We start from the raw sequence: 19,965 nt of genomic DNA, 5'->3' as shown, positions 1-19,965 counted from the left end.
AAAATCACTTTGCACAGAATATTCTTGCATCTTAATCTCTTTGTTAGTCAATGAAGACAGACTTGTAGGGAGTGAGTCATTCTGGTCATTTAAATACCATCATAAAAAGAGACAAACTGAATATTAAATCCTCTTTGTCCACTCTGCAGACTTTTGTGGGTGCCTAGATAATGCAGTTCAGGTGGAGATATGGGGAACATAGTATTTAGTCAGATGAATCCTGGATGTACTACCTAGCTAAAGCTCCTTAACATGCTATATATCCGAACCTTGAGCTGCTTAGGATCATTGTGGATCAGCTGATCTGCAAAAATAACAAATTTTGGGTGTTTTTCAAATACCTGTCCAAAGAGTGGAGAGTTGAACACAGATGTGCACCAGAAATCCCACCCCTTCAAAATGCTAGAGGTTAGTCTGTAAAACTATTACCACAAATTCATGCTGACAATCATCTGTACTGTTTATTAGGTTGAAAGTACTTAGAGGGTAAAAATAATTTAGTTGTAATCATGCTCTGAAACTGAATTAAATTACTTGAGTACTTCAAGAGGTTTTCGTTAAGTTGGACTCTTCTTCCAGATTATGCACATCAATTTTCCTTTGGGAAACATGTGCACAACATAACCCTGACTCAACTGCACAGCAAATGCAATCACATGCACAGGCCACATATTTTCTTGTGCAAGTGAGATCTGGTCTTACAACCACTGAATTTAAATAAAAGGACCTATTAACTCTGGTGGTGCAGGACCATGCTCATGGGTACCTGAGAATGTGGTTTGTAATTTCTGATTTTTCTCTACCACTATCACTAAGCTCCTAAGACTTGCAGGATATATCTATACCATTTTTTTTCCGCTCTAGGAGTTCCAATCAATTTGTGTCAAGTGTCTCCTTGTTGTTCAGGCCAACTGCCCTTTGAGTCTGCCTTCCTATATTGCTAACCCCAGGTATTTGGTATCACTCACTGCCAAACACGACCAATGTTGTACTGCCCTTTTCTCTCCAGCTCCTGAATCAACAGTGTCACTCTTTAATTCAGCCCAAGACCATGTTCTTCGCTTTACCCCCCGTCCTCAGAATGCAACACTTGTCATTGTGGAATGCAAAGGGATTTGATGTTTCACTGAACTCGAGGGGAATTTTTAGCAGGTACCTCTACACACATAGGTATAGATGTATACACCTCTTTATCTGTCTGTATGCCTGCAAATTGACTATGGTATCCATGTTGTTTCCTTGAATCTATAGTTAAGTCACTGTTATAATTGTAGTAAATCCTATCTAAACAGCTCATAAATATTAAACTAGTCAATGGGTAAGTGCTGCTATAGCCTTTTGCACTTGTAACTTCTTGTATTCATATCCTTTGCTCCCTTCCCCTTTTGCATTCCTGGTCTCTGTGTAGATCATTCTAAATTGATTCTAATCTGACTTTTCTCTGTGTGCTTTATCTGTGCTGTAAGTAACAGAGTGAACCTTGCCAATGGACTTTGTTAAATCACACTTTTGTAAATTCATATTAAAATGTGATTTTTCCAGTACTTTTGATGGTGATTCTTTATGTGGCTTAACCACTCATTCACCACACATGAGGATCAAATACTGTCTTTGCTCTCTTTCTTGCTGTATCTTGTTACTTGCTCCTCTGTCTATAAGGGGTAGAGCTATTTCACCTGTACTATTTTAAACAACTACTTCACGTGACCCCAACAGTCATTAAAGGAATAATGTGGCAAGAAAACAGACTACGCACCGGAGTTTAGGTTTTTAACTTATTCCAGGAGAATTCACGCGGTCTGGGCACACAGTGGTAAATTATTATTACCTTCCCCTCACAATGTCTATAGAGAACAGACAGCTCTTTAAACGATTTGAGGAAACTCTTGTCATCAAATAATTGGATAGAGAGGATTAGCCCATCCTCCTTGCCCCCATGCTGCTCCTCCTGGCACTGGGACTGTGAGAGCTGGCAAACACTAGTCCCTTCCTTGCCCAGGCAGTGTGTTTTGGAGAGAGTTCTGGTGTTTGCAGGCTTCAGGAGGTTCCATCTGACATGGGAAAAAAGAACCTAAGCAATCAACATCAGTACAGGGCAGAGTACCACAGAACTTGTCTGACTCCATTTGTGCCCCTCCTGCTGCTCCCATTGGATTCGGCCCTTCCATTCTACTCCATGCTGTGCAAGGAGAAAGTAACATATGTCCGAGTGTCCTTGAACAATTTCCCAACACATTGCACAATCCTTGTGTTACTATGAGCTGGGAGGTACGTGACCTCCACGCATCCTGGGAAAACATTTGATACTGCCCACATGCCCTTACTGGCATAGTTGGTGCTGCCAATCTGTGATCAAAGAGCGCTCCAAGCTTCCTGGGAGCAGGGGGGTGAGATGGAGTGCCAAGGGGGATGTCCTTCTGAACACACCTTGGTGCAGACCCAAGGGAACTACAAGCTGACATGTGACAGCCTCCAGAAAAGCCTCTGAGGAGCCTTTGAGAAGTTCAATCACAGGGGCTGGGCAATTCCTCTTATCAATCAACCTCTCCAGACTAAGAAAACCCAAATCAAACAATTATGTAGTAAATGCATGTCATCTGCAGTGCTTCCCCAGCTGGAGCTGTGTTGGTTCTGAGGCTGGGTTTGGCCTGCCATGAAGACAAGGATGCCCAATGGCTTTGTAAAGCCAAAACCCTTGTACGCAAATTGGTGGCGCTACATCTTTTTCCAAGATGCATTGTCTTTAATCTGCAAAACATAAACCATGTTTATGATGATGAGATGGGTTGAACAGCTGTTAAGGAAGTCCACTCTCAAGGATTATTAAAGCAGGAGCATTGTTCTATGATCTCAGTGTTGGGTCGGGACAGAAAGTGCTACTATCAATCAAATTCCTATCTGTAGGAATATTCTTGCTTTTTCGCAGGGTGATGGGCTTCTATATCTAATGCTATGGCATTGTGCAGGACAGATTTTATAATAAAGGATTCTTTTTTCCGTTATGAAGGCCTAAAAGACTAAACTATCAGGAGGGTAGAGGAAGTTTTCCTTTAAACAAGGACTGAGAAGTAATGAGTGACTGAAAAGTATTTGAATGCTTTAGTGAACAGCAATTTACTTCTCCTGTTCTATGTTTAGATCATAGACAAGCATGTAGTCAGGTAGAAGGATATGGATACAGAAAACACAGAGTTTGGGGAAATGAAGGATTAGGGCTTCGTTTGACCTGAATTCATGTGAAAAATTTCCTACTTCCTTTCAACATTTATTATTTGTCTTAAACAGTGAGATTTCTCTGTGCTAAGCACTGGGAAAAAAAATCACAAAACTAAACAAAATTCCTGCCTGTATGAATTTACCATCTGGAGACAAATAAGGATGAGCATGGGCCACATGCAGACTCTTTGATGCATGTGTTCAGAGCTGAGGTTTTGGTCCTGACCTATCTACACTCAGGATTTCACCTGGATTTCCAAAGCTATTGGTTCTCACCACATTTATAGAATCATAGGAACATTTAGTGGTAGGGGTTTTTGATTCTGAAAAGTGGGCCAAAAAAGCAGAGTTGTGGGGGATGCATTAGAAAGGAATTACTATAAAACCAGATTTTGAGTGTCTTGAGCAAAAAAAGGAGTGTTTCATGAGAGATATGTATACTGTAATTATACACGTTATGTTATTATGCTTCATGTTTTGTGTGCTGTGTGATGCAGAACATGACTCAGGATGTCTGCAACAGAGCATGGTTCTGTGTCCTCTCCTGACTGAATGCTCCCCTCTGTCATTCAGAGCAAATATGCATAGAAACTAAAGAAAATTACTAAAAAAATTCAGATGAGAAACAAATCAGTTGTTGACTTGCTCTAAAAACACTTGCACAATTAACACATATGACCATGAGATCCTGGATCATGCATGTGCTACGTAGAGCCTAGTGTCATGTAAATGAACGAGCTTTAATACTCAAATGACCTTTTCCCAGTGTATTAGGGGAGTATAGCTTGAGGTATAAATCACTGCAAAAGCTACCGAAATTTGCAAGCTAAAACACTGAACAGCTGTGTATTTTTCCACTATTAACTCAAGGGCAATTACAAACTACAGTAATCAAATATGAAGATCATATTTAAAATAAGGACAGAGGTAGGAAGTGGGGAAAAAAATAAAAAGGAAGAAGTAGCAAAATTCAATGTGCTCTATAGCCTGGAGAAATGCAGAAAGGATTGGAATGTATTTCTGCATTTTCTTTCCTTATGTCAATCATTTCCACACAGCATGTGCTGTGGAGGAACCGGAGAAACAGTCATAAAATAGCAACAAGACCTCAATGTACAAGGAAATGTAATCCTGAGCCCAAATCAGGGTAGAACTTGGAGGGGTGACAGTGGCTGTGGCAATTCCTTACTGAGAGGAATTCAGCCAGTATAAAAATAGAAGTTGCCAGGCAAAACAGAAAGTCCTGGAGACAAGCAGGTGGCTGCAGCAGATATTTGTTTGAAATGCTAAGGTGAAGGAAAATTACCATCTTCATCAAGGCTTTCTGTTTCTTGAGATTGAGAAGAAGCCAGGAAAGCTCATGGAAATCTCTTGCCTTCACACTGAGCACCTCTTTCAATGGAAAAATGAAAATAATGTGCAATATGAACTATTGCCTCTTTTCCAATTGATGTATTGATGTTCTCTTTGCTCCCATAATTTGGGATGTCATTTAGAGGCTAGATATTATTCCAAATGTAAAATGTAATTTACTGCCTATGTCAAAGTTTTTTTTAGTTTCTCCAGAGCTCTGAGACACTCATTTGCATCCCTACTAACACTTGAAGGCAGTTGCCTCTGGCAAGGAAGGAAGGGATTTATTCCTGTACTAATCAGATTATATCAGAAATGGGAATAGGCAGGACCAGACATACAACAGCCAGAGCAATCTATCAGTGATTCCCAGGGACTCTCAGTGAACAGCCTTGACTCACTCTGTACAGGAATTTACTGGCAGTGTAACCAAATAAAGCTCAATGCACTGCAAGAAGAACAAAGCATTTTCATCGATTAGATGCTACAGGCAAACCAATAAACATGCCATCAGAGTACATGCTTTTGCAGAAAATCCATTTTAAACAGACTGGGCATAGTCTTTTCTGTCAAAAATACCTCTGCTATGGTTAGATGGGGAAAGACACATCATACCTAAGTTGGGACGAATGTCGTGCATGTATTTCCATCTGAGCTCCTCATCCTAAGCTCCTGACACTGCCAATGGAAAGAAAAAGTAGACAATTTAAAGTGCTATTTATATAGTGTGTTTTAGATATTGATTTTAGAGTGAGATAATGGACAGTTGGAACCACTATTAAGCAAAGTCAGACGAATGTCTCTGACATATTCTTCTCTACATCCCACAAAAGGATCACCTTAAGAGACCTTGGCCTGTGTAGGTTGCCAGTACTCCCCAGTAACCATAATCCTCTGTCCTGTGTGGATATGCTGGTTTATTTAACCCACAAAATTTGACAGTCATCTAGGACAACCTCACTGAACTGCCAGAGCTAGAAATAGGAATTATGGATAACAACAGATCCATGCCTTTGGGGCATTGGCTGAAACAGGTCTCTTTTCTGGACTACGTTGTAGTATCTTTGTGTCTTCAGGGATGGCTGAATGCCGTCCATTTCAATTCCTAAACAGCAGTAAGGACTGCAGTACACTGCCAGGACAGGCAGCCTAGTCTTTTCACACTCTGCTGAAACAGGTGCTGACAGCAGTATACCAGCTTACGAAGTTCTGAGGCATAGATAAGGTCCCTCCAAATCCTTTGGTCTTCAGTCACACACTCTGATATACTCTCATATTTAGGCGACTATTTTCCTCTTGGTTTTCTCCGTTGATCTGTCCGGCTCTCTTTGTCTTTCTCCTGAAGCTTCCTGGCATTTATTTGCGTTATTTTTTCAGAGAATTTTTTCATTTTGCAAATTTATAACTGTTCGATTTACAACTGTTTAATGAAATAAAAATCTGAGGAATACATTCCCAGTTAATTTCTCTCCTTGAAGTTCCTCAGAAATGGCAATTTCCACCATTGAGAAAATCTAGCATTTCTGACCTTCCATTCCAAACTGAAAAACCCCCAACCAACGGGGTTTTTTGTGAAATGTGAAGTTTTGTACCAGTACAGGTACTTTCAGCTGTAGCTGTGTGCTGAGGAATTAAGAGGAAAGTTCGAATTCCACAAAAAAAAAAGCATTTTGCAAATTAAATTGTTAATTATGACATTTTCAGCCACAATTTAATGAAGTTGATCTCCTTATTCAGTTCTGACTTTGTTCACTAAATTCTCTTGACTGGATACTGGCTTAGGAGAGATTATTTTGCTGGCACGCTGTTCTGCAACATTTTCTAATTTTACTCAAATAGTTTTTTCCCAGATAGCCCATGGGTAGGTGGTATAAACAGTAGCATATATATTGTGACTACCTTTCCAATTTCAAAGCAAGTTCAAGTTCATTTTACTACTGTCTATCTGGCAAATTACTTTTGATCATAATCTATGATACTACCTTCTGTGTTGTGCAATTAAAAGGAGATGATCAATCTTAAAAAGTCATATTGTAATGTCAGTGATGACCTTGTGTGCACATTCAGGTGAGGAGCATTTTCCCTGTATTTCTCCTTATGCTAATGAAGTGTCTTTGTTCTTGCTATTGTTATTGTGTTTTCTGTGGCAAAGGTAAGAAATGTTAGGTGCACTTCTGCTGTAAACCAATGCACTAATAAAGGGGCAGATTTGAAGAGCTTTTCTCCAACTGATAGAAAATATGAATATGAAGCATCAAAAAGTGCACAATGGGATACAAAGAGATTTTGCTCTGTGCATATGATAGAGAAAGCAATGTAAGTGCATATATTTCCATAGGCAGGATGCAAAAAGTAGGAGGTTTTATAATGTGTGTACTAGAATGTGAGTTTCTTCAGTACCTTCTGGGTCCTATCTAAAATGAGCAAAGCATTGACAAGCAAGCCAGTCCTAAGGGGACTGTTCAGCCTCACTTTACCTCTGTCCTGGCCTTCTAATATTTCCTCCATGAGCAACAGCTGCTTGTCAGGGTAAGCTCTGCTCAGGACAAGGCTTGACTGGCATTCTCCTCCCTCACCATCCTGCACTGGCAGAACAGTTTTGACCTCTCTTCCTCTTCCCTTCCTTTCTTTCCCAGTCCTCTTCCTCTACCTTCAGTGCTCAGAGGAGAAAAATGTCATTGTGACATCTGTAAGTGAAATCAATACTGGTAACACCTTATAGCTCAGATCTTCTGTGCTTCTCAAAACATTTCAGCCAAATCTGTAAGCTGGCATCTCATTTTTCTGAAGTAGAGGTCTCTGAGGCAGAAGGTGAAAACAAGGACTGTAGGGCAGTATCCATAACAGTTTTAGACATCTAAAAGTCTTCATGTTTAGTTTAAACTGATTGCACATGCCCTCTCTATAGCTATAGGCACCCAACAGAACAATTTTAAGAGTTGACAGAAACAGAACAGAACAGAATAGAATAGAACAGAACAGAATAGAATAGAATAGAATAGAATAGAATAGAATAGAATAGAATAGAATAGAATAGAACAGAATAGAATAATTTTGGTTGGAAGGGCCCTGCAAGGATCATCTAGTCAAATTGCCTGACCAGTTCCTGGGCTGACCAAGCTAAAGCCTGTTGTTAAGGGCATTATCCAAATGCCTCTTTATCACTGACTACCTCTCTAGGAAGCCTGTTCCAGTGCTTGGTCACCCTCTTGGTACAGAAATGCTTCCTAATATCCAGTCTAAACCTCTCGTGGTGCAGCTCTGAGCTATTCCCACACATCCTGTCACTGGATCCCAGGGAGAAGAGCTCAGCCTTCTCCTGCTCCTCTCTTCAGGAAGCTCTAGCAATGATGTCAACCCTTTGCCTCCTTCTCTCCAAACTAGATAAGCCCCAAGTCCACTGCCGCTCCACACATGACACACCTTCCAGCCCTTGCACCATCTTTGTTGCCCTCTTCTGGACACACTCCAGGACCTTCACATCCTTCTTAAATGACGTGACCAAGAATTGCACACAGTGCTCCAGGTGAAGACGCCCTAATACCTTCAACAGCAGGATAATCGCCTCTTTGGATATCTGCATTTGAACCTTAGGTTTCCTTTCCAGTCAGCAGACAGAAGTAGACTGTCATGCCTGTGATAGAGATGAACTGCACTTATTCCTCTCCATTGATCATAAAGGTAATGCAGTGATGACTAGCTTGGCAACCGATGTTTATGTTTAAGAATATGATGTGCTATGTTTCCTCTTTGTGATAAATGTCAGCATTCTCTGAGATTACTTTTGATACACTATCAAGACTACCTGCTGCCCTGTGATGAGAGTCATGTTCAGACTCAGCTCCAAGGTACGAAAGACACTGATGTTGCTTGGTCTTAGGTGTAACTTATAGCTCCTATCTAATGTCTTCAGCAAACTTTGTGACTAAAAAGTTCCATAAGGTAATTGACTATGAAGGACATTTTACAGCCATAACTTGTGTAAAAGGATGAGAAAACAAGACAAAAAGACTATTTTTGTGGTCGACATTACTCAGCATTAGAGAGTTTTAAAAGCAATTAGCCTTGACTAAGGAGAATAAACAACAGGAAAACAGAACAAGTGAACAAGAAATCACCTTGTAGGCTGTTGCAGCTTCTGAGATCTATGTCCTTCCTACCCATCACATTCTGGTGTACATCTCTCAAGAGACCCATTTTTTCCCAGGTGTGGGCCATCCCAGGTAAATTCCCTTTTCTGAATTACCACAGATTACCAGATTTATTCATTGTTAGTTGCTTCACCAGAATGTTTTGGAAAACAGCATCTGTAGGACTGGCATTATGCAAAGCTAAGATCTCTATGTAGGATGAAAATGTCGTATTCCTTTTCTCTTAATTTTCAGTTTTACAATCTTTTATGATAAACATAAAACAAAGCACTCCTCACTCATTACATCTTCCAGCAAAGAAGACCCAAAACATATCTCCTGGGTAGGCAGTGTGGAAAGCGTCTTGTAACATTGTGAGACACCACATCTCAGCACAGCCAGCCTTTGGCTGATAGAAATTGCAGTCATCCCATCATAGCCTGTACAGCCCTTCTTGAAGCAGTTAATCTCAAATCCCATTGATATCCTGATAGTCTTAGTACCACAGGAATCATTTACCTGTGCCTTAAAGAGCCATTTGGATTTAACTAGAGGAAACAGGGAGATAAAATATTATAATTTCATCCTGATTTAAAAACCCCCACATCTCAGATATAATTTTAATGGAGTGGGAGGATGGGTATGTTTAAAGAATCATATCCATTTGGCTGAATTAATAATTTAAATTAAAAGTTCTGATATAATCAATCAGGAAAGATGAAATCATATTGAGAAGCAAATACTGTATTCAGAAATGAAGACACTCGTGTGTATATGCCAAGAGAGAAAGATAAAGGGCGGACGGCTTCTTGATCATCATTTCAGTTGTCATCTGGGTTAAGTCTCACGCAGATGACAGCTTTACAGACCAGGCCAAAAAAACTAAACCAGTAAACTGAAGTATAAAGGAGGAATATGTTTGGGTTTTATATCAACCTTGTGATTCTCTGCGCTGGACAGACTCAGTTCTACCTGAGCCGTGCTGGGCTTGAGATCATGTAATTGTGTGAGCACAATTTCTGGTTATTCCAATGTCATCTTCTTCTTCTGCTGAACTCATTGAAATCATATCTGAATATGAAAACAAACAAACAAAGAAAAAAGTAAAAAACTCAACCAAAAAAAATGTTGAAAGTACAAAAGTACAAAGCCCAGAGGAAAAGGATTTTTACGTCTTCTGTTCAGCCAAGTCTGAAAGTCATGTGCCAAATGTCCCAGTAGACCGACATTTTCTTACAAATCACATACAACTGACTTAGCAGGAGTAGCTCAGAACTGACTGACCCTGCTCTCCTGCCTCACAGTGCTCATGAACTGACTCAACTGTTTCACAGAATCATTTTTGCTCTACATAGAAACACAAGCAGAAAAAGCAGTTTTAGGGTTCAAGCTTTGCTTGTTGTCTAAAGGTCAGCTAGCTGGTTGATTGAATGGATTCCTTTGTTATCCAGAGAGACGACTGCTCTAGACCTTACCTGCAGATCACTCATGGAAGGAAAGATGGACCATGAGCCTGGAAGTAACTGATATACCTGTATTGGCTATTTTCAGAAACAGGTTTCTGAAAAGATGGACATGCCTTAAAGTCCCTGGTACTCAGTTGAATCCCACTAAGGACTCCTTGGGGGAGACATGTTGACTTCAGTAGCAGCCGAATTGTGCCTTATTTCTCCACAGAATTATGATGGAGTATCCAAACTAACTACTGTTGCATTCTATATGTGCAGGCCTATAACCACTTAAGAGTGAACGTGATGAGAATATGAAGGAAAATAAAATATGATGTCCTGTGCTGTTACATTCACCTCCTGTGTCCCTGTACAGAGGGAAGACTGCCTAGACAGAGTAGTGTGTAGGAGCGTGTTGATCAGTCCAGCAAAGGAGTAGGTGCTCACAGAGATGGAAGAATCTCTGTGCTTGGAGATTTCCAAAACTCAGTTACACAAGGCCCTGAGAATCCTGATCTATCTTTTAAGATATCCATGCTTTGAGCAGGAAGCTGGGCTAGACGATCTCCAGAGGACCATTCCAAGCTAAAAGTACCGAAAATACAAATGAAACTGTATAAAGCTGCTGAGATGTTTGAAAATGCAGTAAGAATAGGAGAAACCTACTTGTTCTGAAAAGAAAGAGAGAGAATATTAAAAAAAAATCCAAACCAAAACTACCAACATACAATCTTTCAAATTGTATAGTTGTAATAATAATTGGAATTAGCCATCTTTTCTTCTCATTCTACACCCTAGTGGTAAAGAACAAGTTTTCCTTTTTGCAGCCCTACAGTTTCCTTTTTTCCTTCTTATTTTTGTCCCGCCCTTCTACTTCTTTGTAGTATCTGTTCACCACCACAAGAAAACACACTGTGAGAAGCTACATCTCTTGTCATATTCTCCAGTCACTGAGTTTCATGAATTTGAGTCCTTAGTGCTCCACTTCCTGTGGACACTTTCCTGTATACTCTGACCCAGATTTCGAAGGTATTTTGTGTCCTATCCTCAAAGCAAGGGAAAAAAAGAAAAAAAAGGTAGATATTTTTAATAGTTGAATTTTCTGGCCAAAGAACACAATGCTTCAAACTCAGAGTAAGAAGCAAATTTCACAAACTTCAGCATCTCAGTGAATGCGAGATACTGCTGACTGAAAGAAATTAAGACGCAAGAAACTCTGTGCTGTGAAGGAGGTTTATTGGCATTCTGTCCCTGCTGAACTTTCAGCCCTGGCAAATAATGAGCTCTTGTGTCCATGCTGATACATGAGGGATTAATGTGGTCTTTCTTACTACTTTATAATGCTGTGTACAGGGGGTGTTACAAGACAAAGACTGAAGCACACAGTTTAGTTGAGCAATGGATTCGTTGCTCATCTCAGAGACATGGCCCCTGCAATGCACATTTGCGGGGAAGGACCACAGCCTATTCCTCTGCCCACAAGCTCATGTGTCAAGGGCACAAAGATATCATCATTGCAAACTGCATCAAATGGGCTGTAAGAGGAGCCAGGAGGAAGATGAAGGAGCAAAAAATTAGCTCTGGAGTTGAGCAGTTCCCCAATTAGTGCCTGAGAAACATAAGGGCACCATTCTTATTTACCCCTGTGGCATTTGTGTAACACAATTCATGCATCACACTGGGAGTTTGGGTCTTGAGCTCAGGACTAGGGCTTCAGAGATGGGGCAAGTGGCTTGAGTCCTGATTCTGGGATATTGTGTGCAGCCAGTTCCCTTCATGGACCTCACTCACCCAACCTTAAGATTTTTCTGTGGTGGGTCACTCCCAGGGCTTGTTTGATGTAATATCCATTTTTTTCCTTAAAAATCCTTTGTGCCTATGTCTTTAAACTTGAATTAATATGTACCTATATCCTTTTAATATCCACTTTAAATTTCCCTCTAGAAAACATATAATCCATTTTATAACCAGTATATTAATTTCTTCCACTAGCAGAATCCAGTTTCTCTTACACATTTCTTCTCTTCCAGCCTTGGAATATTTTCATGTTGCATTGATGCAGACAAAAAACCTGCAGTAGTCTGTAGAAAATATGGGAAAATATTAATCTTATTAAATAAAAAAATACATTAAAATAGAAGAAAACTCTTCAAAAAAGGTTCACTGACTCTGGTTAGTTGAGGTGCAACCCCTCACAGTGAAATGCTGGTATCGTTCTACTGACTTTAATTGAAATAAAAATAACTGAGTGAAATTCTAAATGGATTCAACAATCTTCCAGAAACTAATTTCTCATCTAGAATTATTCCTAAGTAAGTCCTTAATTTATTTTCATTCACCATTCTTTGGATAGCTGCATCACTGCCTTTTATTATATCAGAAGAGGGATCATGAAATATAACAATAATCAGTCTTCTGCTTAACCTGTCACAAGTAATCCACTACCAACAGAAATGGGTGGCTGAGTTTGCAGTGGAAACAATCTTTGGAGGATACTGTTATGTGGTACATTTTATGTCTGATCTACGAAGTTCATTTAATAATTAAGATCTGACCTGAGGTCAGGATAAGACATAGAATTTAGATGACATGTCTGCCCTTTTCTTGGTCTTTGAAGTGTCCATGTTCTCTCTGAACCCTTATAGGAGCTATTTTCTTTCTATGTCTTCTGTTCAGATTCTGCATATAATAGTCTGTAAGGTCAGTCTGCATATAATGACACATTGGAGTAAAAAGGTTTAGGAATGTCCTTGTACAATTATAATGTCCTGAGACAGCTTCCAAAATTCGATGTATTGTGCACATCTGTTGTAGTGCTCCCAAAGCACCTATAACTGGAAAGCTTTAAGAACAGCTTTATAAATCCACTGGGATTAACAATAGAGAAAAACAAACTATTTTCTTTGACTATTTTCTTCCGAGTGGCTGGCTGCATTACATGCCTATGAAACATGGACAGCAGAGCAAGTGGCTGGATCTGCCTGACTCCCTCACCTTTCCCCAAGCAATACAGCTCAGCAGGTCACCCAGGCTAATTATTAAGGTGACTTTTGCAGTTAGACTACGAGGCCCCTGAGGTTACCCTGCTACCCTGTCCAGCATGAATGAGGTCTCACCTGGAGCACTCAGAAACAACAAAAAGGCCATGAAATATACATCTGGTTCTTATGAGGGAAAAAGGAATAATACCCATTTCCATCCCAGGATGGGCAGAATAAGAAGCAATTGAAGACACACAGAAGAAGTTACATATTGAAGATCAGAAAACACTTTCTGTGAGATTAATATCTGAGGAATTAGCCACTTGCCTGAAGGCAGGATCCTTCTAATCTTACAGTTTGCCTTACAAGCATGTCTCCCAGCACTTGTAAGTTTGCTCAGTTGTAATTGTTTGAGATGGAATTTCCCAGCCTGAGGTTTAGCAAAATTTTCAACCCAAATAGCAACAAAATTTTAAGTTCTACCACTTCTTTTGTCTCTGTTGCTAACTTGGATGGAAGGATTGGATTTGGGAAAACTGTAATTTTTGCTGTTCTCAACCATCCAATCCAAATTGGAGGAGCCACTTTAAATAAAAAAAAAACAAACCACAAATCTTTGGCACATACCCAACAGAGACATTTGTGTTTTGTAGCTTTCAAACAGAAAGGCTCTGCATTTGGGGAATCGAGTTCAACCCCTAGTGGCTCTTCAAATAAGTGATGTCTGATGAGGAGTTGAAGAAGTTCCTTCTATTGCTAATTTTGGCATTATATGGAAGACTCACAAAGTGCCTTTAACATCTCACATGCGGCTTTCTTTCCCTTGTAAACTAAATAAAAAAGTGATGCAAGTGTGGCTACATTTCCAATAATTGATATAAGGCTTGTCTCAGGCCCTTACCTCTACTAACTTCAAGCCCTTTCCTTGAATTTGGAAACTGAGGTGAAGCACAAACCTTTGCCATGTATTTTATGTCAATCCACCAGGTTCCCTAGATCAGCTGCTTCTATTGTCCATAGTGTTGTAAAAAGCTCCTGAACGTTCACGTGCATCCTGCTGAGCTTTGGGGGGAGAGGGCCATTCAGGTCCTGTTAGCCTTTCTCAAAAATATCCGCTCCCTACTGCCTCTCATGGAACCAACATCCATCTTCTGGGCTGTTTTCAAGATGAAATGGGCTTTTTTTCAATCAAACATCTACCTGAAGTACAGTTTAATTCATCAGCTAGTTAGCTTTAATAATAGCAATTAGTAGATTGGAAGACCATACTCGACCTCTGAAGTTTCTGCAGTAATTTTCCTGCTGATTACTTGAAGAGCAATGCCCTAAATGCTGAGCAGGAATGCAGGAAACACCTGTATCAGAACAGTTGTGAAAATGTGGCAATGATATAACCACTAAAAGAAAAATAAACAAATATCTGATATTCTCCAAAAGAGATGGTTGGATAAATGCTGTGATGACAGCAGGACAATAGTATTTTCATTTGGTCAAATACAGGGGTGAGGTAGTTCCTCCTTTCTTCATGGTTATCTCTTCATTGGTTGAGATGAGGCAGTGTAATCCATGCGAGGAGACAGAGATACCTGCTGGGGCAGTCGTGCTGGGCCTGGGTGGTGATTGCAGCAGGAACAAAACACAGAAAATAAATTCCAAAGGAGTAAAACCCACGTATCTTAGGGACAACCTCCCACAAAACTTTCCATTCCCTCGGACAAGTGAGGCACGGGCCAAAAGCAGACAAAAAGGGAAGGGTGCCTGGAGCTGGAAGCTGTCCCTCAGCTGCTGTAGAGGGACTTCTGTCTGGGAGCTGACACAGGGGAAAACTTCCTAATGAGCTGCCTCTGAAGCTCTGCAGGAGGCACACTGTCACTCGTCCTGGGTGGCAGATCCCAATGGTACTGCCCATGCAAATCTCCACCTCGCCTGCTGTAGAGCCTTCTCACTTTCACAAGACTTGTAGCAAGGCAAGGCAGGGATGGCAACATGACAGGTTTATTTCAGACAAGCCAAAGGATAGGTAGCTGCACTTCAAGTAGGAGAAAAGATTACAGAAGAGAAAGGCAGAAAAGGTCACCCCAATCTCAGATAAATGAACCTAACCTCAGATCCTACCTGTGCAGAAACATTGCTGCCTGGTAGTCACTGAGATGTCCCAAGGCTTTTCTCATCTGGAGAGTAGAAAGAAGTTCAGGCATTGACATTTACCTCCCTGCATGCTGCTATAAACCCTAAATGGTTTGGTGAGGTCTTAATCCTCCCCAAACACCTTCCCCATCCCTCCTAGGATAGCTGTGACTCTGAGATCTCTCTTGCTCATTTTATCTGTGATAGACCTCCATTACCTGCTGAATTTAAATTCTGCTAGCTGGTTCTACCCTATAGTAGGAAGGCAGCCTCAGTGGCTCAGATTGTTGTTGTATGGGACCATCAGCTCTAACATCTTCCCCTGTCATATCTTTTGGAGACAGGCTTGGAGGTAAACATGGAAACATAACAGGATCTCCCTCGTCCTCCCACGCAGCCCCTCAGTTCTAAAGTCTTCTTTGGTTAAAACCCTCTTCTGAATTTGTATGAGTCACACATTTTAAGATGCATTTACTGTACAGGCACCATATGAAATCCATGGCCCTACTGAGCTTTATCTCTCCACAGGGACCAAGAGCTACATCACTAATGCGGAGGTTGGAGTTATCCATACTGCTTGTTCCCACACCTGCCCACATATCCCTCAGAGAGGCCTTGCTGGGAAGTCAATATCTATTTATTTATTGTGCCATGGGGTATAGAGGGAGCAGCTGAAAGGTTTTTCATTACTTTGGTAACTTTTTCCTTGATTTAAATAGCTATGAAGGCACAATTTCAGAGTGCCTCAAACTCTTTGAAGGGTTTTACCACCTCCCTGACTGTGACAGTGTGCATCTCCCTCCCCTTTTCCTGCTTAAGCAGTAGTGACCAGTGGTGGTTGTGATGGCTGCATCCAGCTTACAGACAACAACACAACAGTTAAGGGCCACGAGTCTCACTCAACACCTGAGGCCAATAAGTCTTGCTCAGCAGCTGAGGGCTAGTTGAGCATACATCAACACAAAACACAGCTGCTGTGCAAATGTGACTGTAAGTCAATCACCTTACTCCATGAATAGCAGGCACCCAGAGCCCATTGAATTCTCCTTCAGGGCAGCAGGCTGCACACCAGGATCTCCCCTTGAGCAGGGACATTTCTCAAGGTTCCTGCATGAGTCTGAGATGCCTTGCATGGTAAAATTTGAATTCTCAGCAAAGGGATATAAAGGATTGATTGTGCTCATATAACCCTTTAGACATAAACCATTGACTAAGTCTGGGACTTAGCCTGGATCCAGCCGCACCTAAACTCCCATCAGAAAGGAGCTTAGAATGCAAAGGGGTCCTTCCTGAATGTCATAGTGGATGTAAGTCTTTTCTGAAGACAATATGTTGGGTTACGGGAAGGTATTCTTTGAATATACATGATATTCAAGCCGTAGCAAAGTTCACACACACACATATTCCTGCTAAGGAATGTGTTTAAAGTCTTTAAAAAGATGTTCCTAAAATCCAAACTCTTCTTGTTTTCTCAAAAAAAATTACAAAATCTTACAAAAATGATAAAACTTCTGCCAAATATGAACCTGGGAATTAAAATTCTAATCTTATTGCAAACCAGAAATCAGTGGCTCTGTAACAATATTGCTTTTACGGCGCATGATTCTCCTCTCCCCGATAAACTCTGTGCTCCATATTTTCTACACTATCTTGCCTTCTCTTTCCTCAGGTGATATCTACTTCAGCACCTTCCTCTCCGTCCTATTAGCATCTTTGCACTTGAGAGGCATCAACCACATTTCCTTGGCAATTGTCTGATACACAGCTCATCAAACTGTGACAATGTTTCTCTGCTGTTATGTGCCTGTGAAGCTTCCTGCTTCTATTGCAGATCTGAAGAAGCTCTTGTGTGCCCAAAAATTTGCTTAATTCTTTTTGAACTGAGTGATCTAAAAAGAGATGGTGTCCTAACTTACATTACTTGTCCTCATTTAATAATTTTTATTAATCTTTAACTTTTAAAGAAATGCTTACATAGGGATTTGGTTTAGTATGCCAGAATAACTCAGCTCAGTGCTGCCCTTTGCAGTGTAAGGAGTGATGCATTTGCATCACCAAGGTCCTCATTAGGCCAGGTGGATTTAGAGTCCCTGCAGCGTGGTAACTGCACTGGCAAAACAGCTTTTCTGCTGAAGGACTTACTCTAAAAATATAACTACATGTAACTGTGAACTACTTCTTTTACAAACAGAAAATGAGGAAAAAGGAACATATGATAATACTCTGGGTAGGTCACTCAAACTTTGCCCTTTAATAAACCCTGTCACTTTATGCTTTACCAGTTGGGTTATGGCAAGCCAATATACAACATTCCGTCGAGTTATGATGCAATGAGACACTTCTGACATGAATCTGCTTCATTTCAGTTAACAATAAGAGGTGATCAGGGAAAGCACAGCACAAGATTATGGACAAAAATAGATATCTCAATAAAAATGTAGTGAAAATGGCAGATATGTTTGAAAATTACACATGATGTGCTAGAATCTTCGCAACCTCATTCATGTGATCATATTCTCCATTTTTATTCTTTTTCAAACTGAAATGTTATTCATTCTTTTGCCACAGCTGAAAAATCATTTGATTAGACTCTTTTTCAGCTTTTGCAGTAAAAGACTGAAATCAGAAAAATAGGAAAGCAGTAGGTTTATCTATTGTTGCCCAGCTTGCCTCTGCTGAGCTTTCTGGTTTTTAACCCAGTCCCAGCTCATAACAATGATGGTTTGATTGGTAGGTTTGTTGAAACAGCTTGTTCTGGGTCTGCGCTACAACACAACCTGAACTCAGGAGATCTCTCTCCACTGTCACTCCAAATTGCACTACTGTGTGCTGTACGGTCCTTTTTCTAGCATTGAAATGTTCTTGGCTAAGAGGGTTCAATTCTGTAGCCACTGACTGCTAAAAATGCTTCATGGCATCACCTGCCCCATCTCAGTATGTCCAATGAAGTGTTATTTGCAGCAATAATTCATATCCAGGCTTGGATAAGCATCTGCAGATCTGGTGAGAATGGGCTGATGAGATCTTCACATCAGGTGCTGCAATATGGGATGGTAGGGTGAGCACAAGCAGCTGACTATCCTGCTTCTGCTGTCTCCCAGTGTCTACACCACCTTACCATTGCACACAGGGCATCTCATGGGGGTCCTACGCTGATGTCTCCAAGGTGATGTTTGTGATGTTTCTACATGCCACTCACAGCTTCAGAACTGCAGCCAGTGAGCCTGGATGGGGGAAACTGATCTCCAGGGCTGCAGTCACAGTGCAGGAGTTCAGAGAAGCTTTTTTTCAGAGAGGCTTGTTGTGGGCTTTTTTTCCCCCTTAGCCCTCATCTTTAGTCAGGCACAAAAAAAGTCTGAAAATGTGAAATACTGAAGCTACTTACAGCTTTTTTATAATGGAGCATTTGATCACAGTGGCTCTTTCTTTACTGTGTGTTCTGTTTCTTCCAACATACAAATCTATGAGAAGCACATGCATTTGGTGAGAACCAGCAGAGGTTTTCTCCAAAGCCTTCTGAAGCAAAGTTACTTACTCTCAATCTGTTGGCTGTTTGAAATCTAGCAATCTCAAACTCCACACACATCAGAAACACAACTCCCACCATGTTCAGCAAAAGCAGTGCAGCTTCCCTGTGTAATGGTTTGGGAGAGAGTAACTTCAGATTATTGTTTAAGCTGTGCTGGGGATGATTGACCACACAAATCATATTTTCAGTTAATTAATTGAGCATGAATGTTCTGGTGTAATAGTGTTTCAGGAGCTCTTCTCTGATGGTGGGTCTCACCATCAGAGCTTTGCAAGGTGTGAGCAGGACACGCTTCATCTGCACACAGCTCATCACGTACCTTGCAGCTGCACACAGGCCCCACTCAGTTTGCTTCCCTTTCAGTGAAGCATGTGGTAGCAAGTAAAACCAACCCGCAAGGATTCCTGAGTAAAAAACCTTAAAACCCTGGGATGACAGATATTTTGATGGATTAAAAAAAAGGAGATCACAGTCATGCATATTCATAAGTCAAGAGCCTGGTGAAAGCTCTGAGTGAATGTAATTATAAGCAGTGCAATCAAAAAGTTCTCACGTATGAAGTATTTGCCAGCTGCTCCAGGTTAAAATAATGTTTTTCACTTACAAATTTGCCTTGTTCTCTCAAAAGCACTGAAAAAAACCCATACTGCCTGTTTTTTTCTGAGACAGGGATCATCACTTATTTAACTCAGTTACAAGAGAAACTGCCAGAGGTTTTGAATCAACCATAACCTTTGAAAAACTTGCAAAATATACTGAAATGTCATCCAGCCCAGAGAGCTGAGAAGAGACGAGATTATGTAGGGTTGAGCTATTGCTGTCAAACACTGACCCTGATCGGTGCTGAGAAGCCTCAGCATCAGAGCTTGTCCTCAACCATACATCCCACAGGGCACCTTGGTCCGGCTGAAAAGTCTGCTCCTGTCATGTTCAAGCTGCTCTGAAACCCAGAGGTAGCAGGACCATCTGTGGAATTTGGAGTAGGTTCCTCCTCTGTGATTCTGCTGTGGGATGGAATATGCAGGAGCTGGATTCCAAATCTGGGTTTGATTTGTGCTGCCAAACCTTCTTGTAAAATGCTGAAGCTCATTTTCACTTATTTCCAAGCAGGCTGCAAGTTTTGCAGTCCCAAGGACTGCAGAGATGTGAACCACCTTCTTTTATGGTTTAATTTACAGCCA

Source organism: Pipra filicauda, unplaced genomic scaffold (genome assembly GCF_003945595.2).
Source record: "Pipra filicauda isolate LSUMZ 115617 unplaced genomic scaffold, ASM394559v2 scaffold25_size4600443_pilon, whole genome shotgun sequence".
Lineage (NCBI taxonomy): Eukaryota > Metazoa > Chordata > Aves > Passeriformes > Pipridae > Pipra > Pipra filicauda.
The sequence above is the reverse complement of the archived record's forward strand: the minus strand, read 5'-3'. Positions refer to the sequence as shown.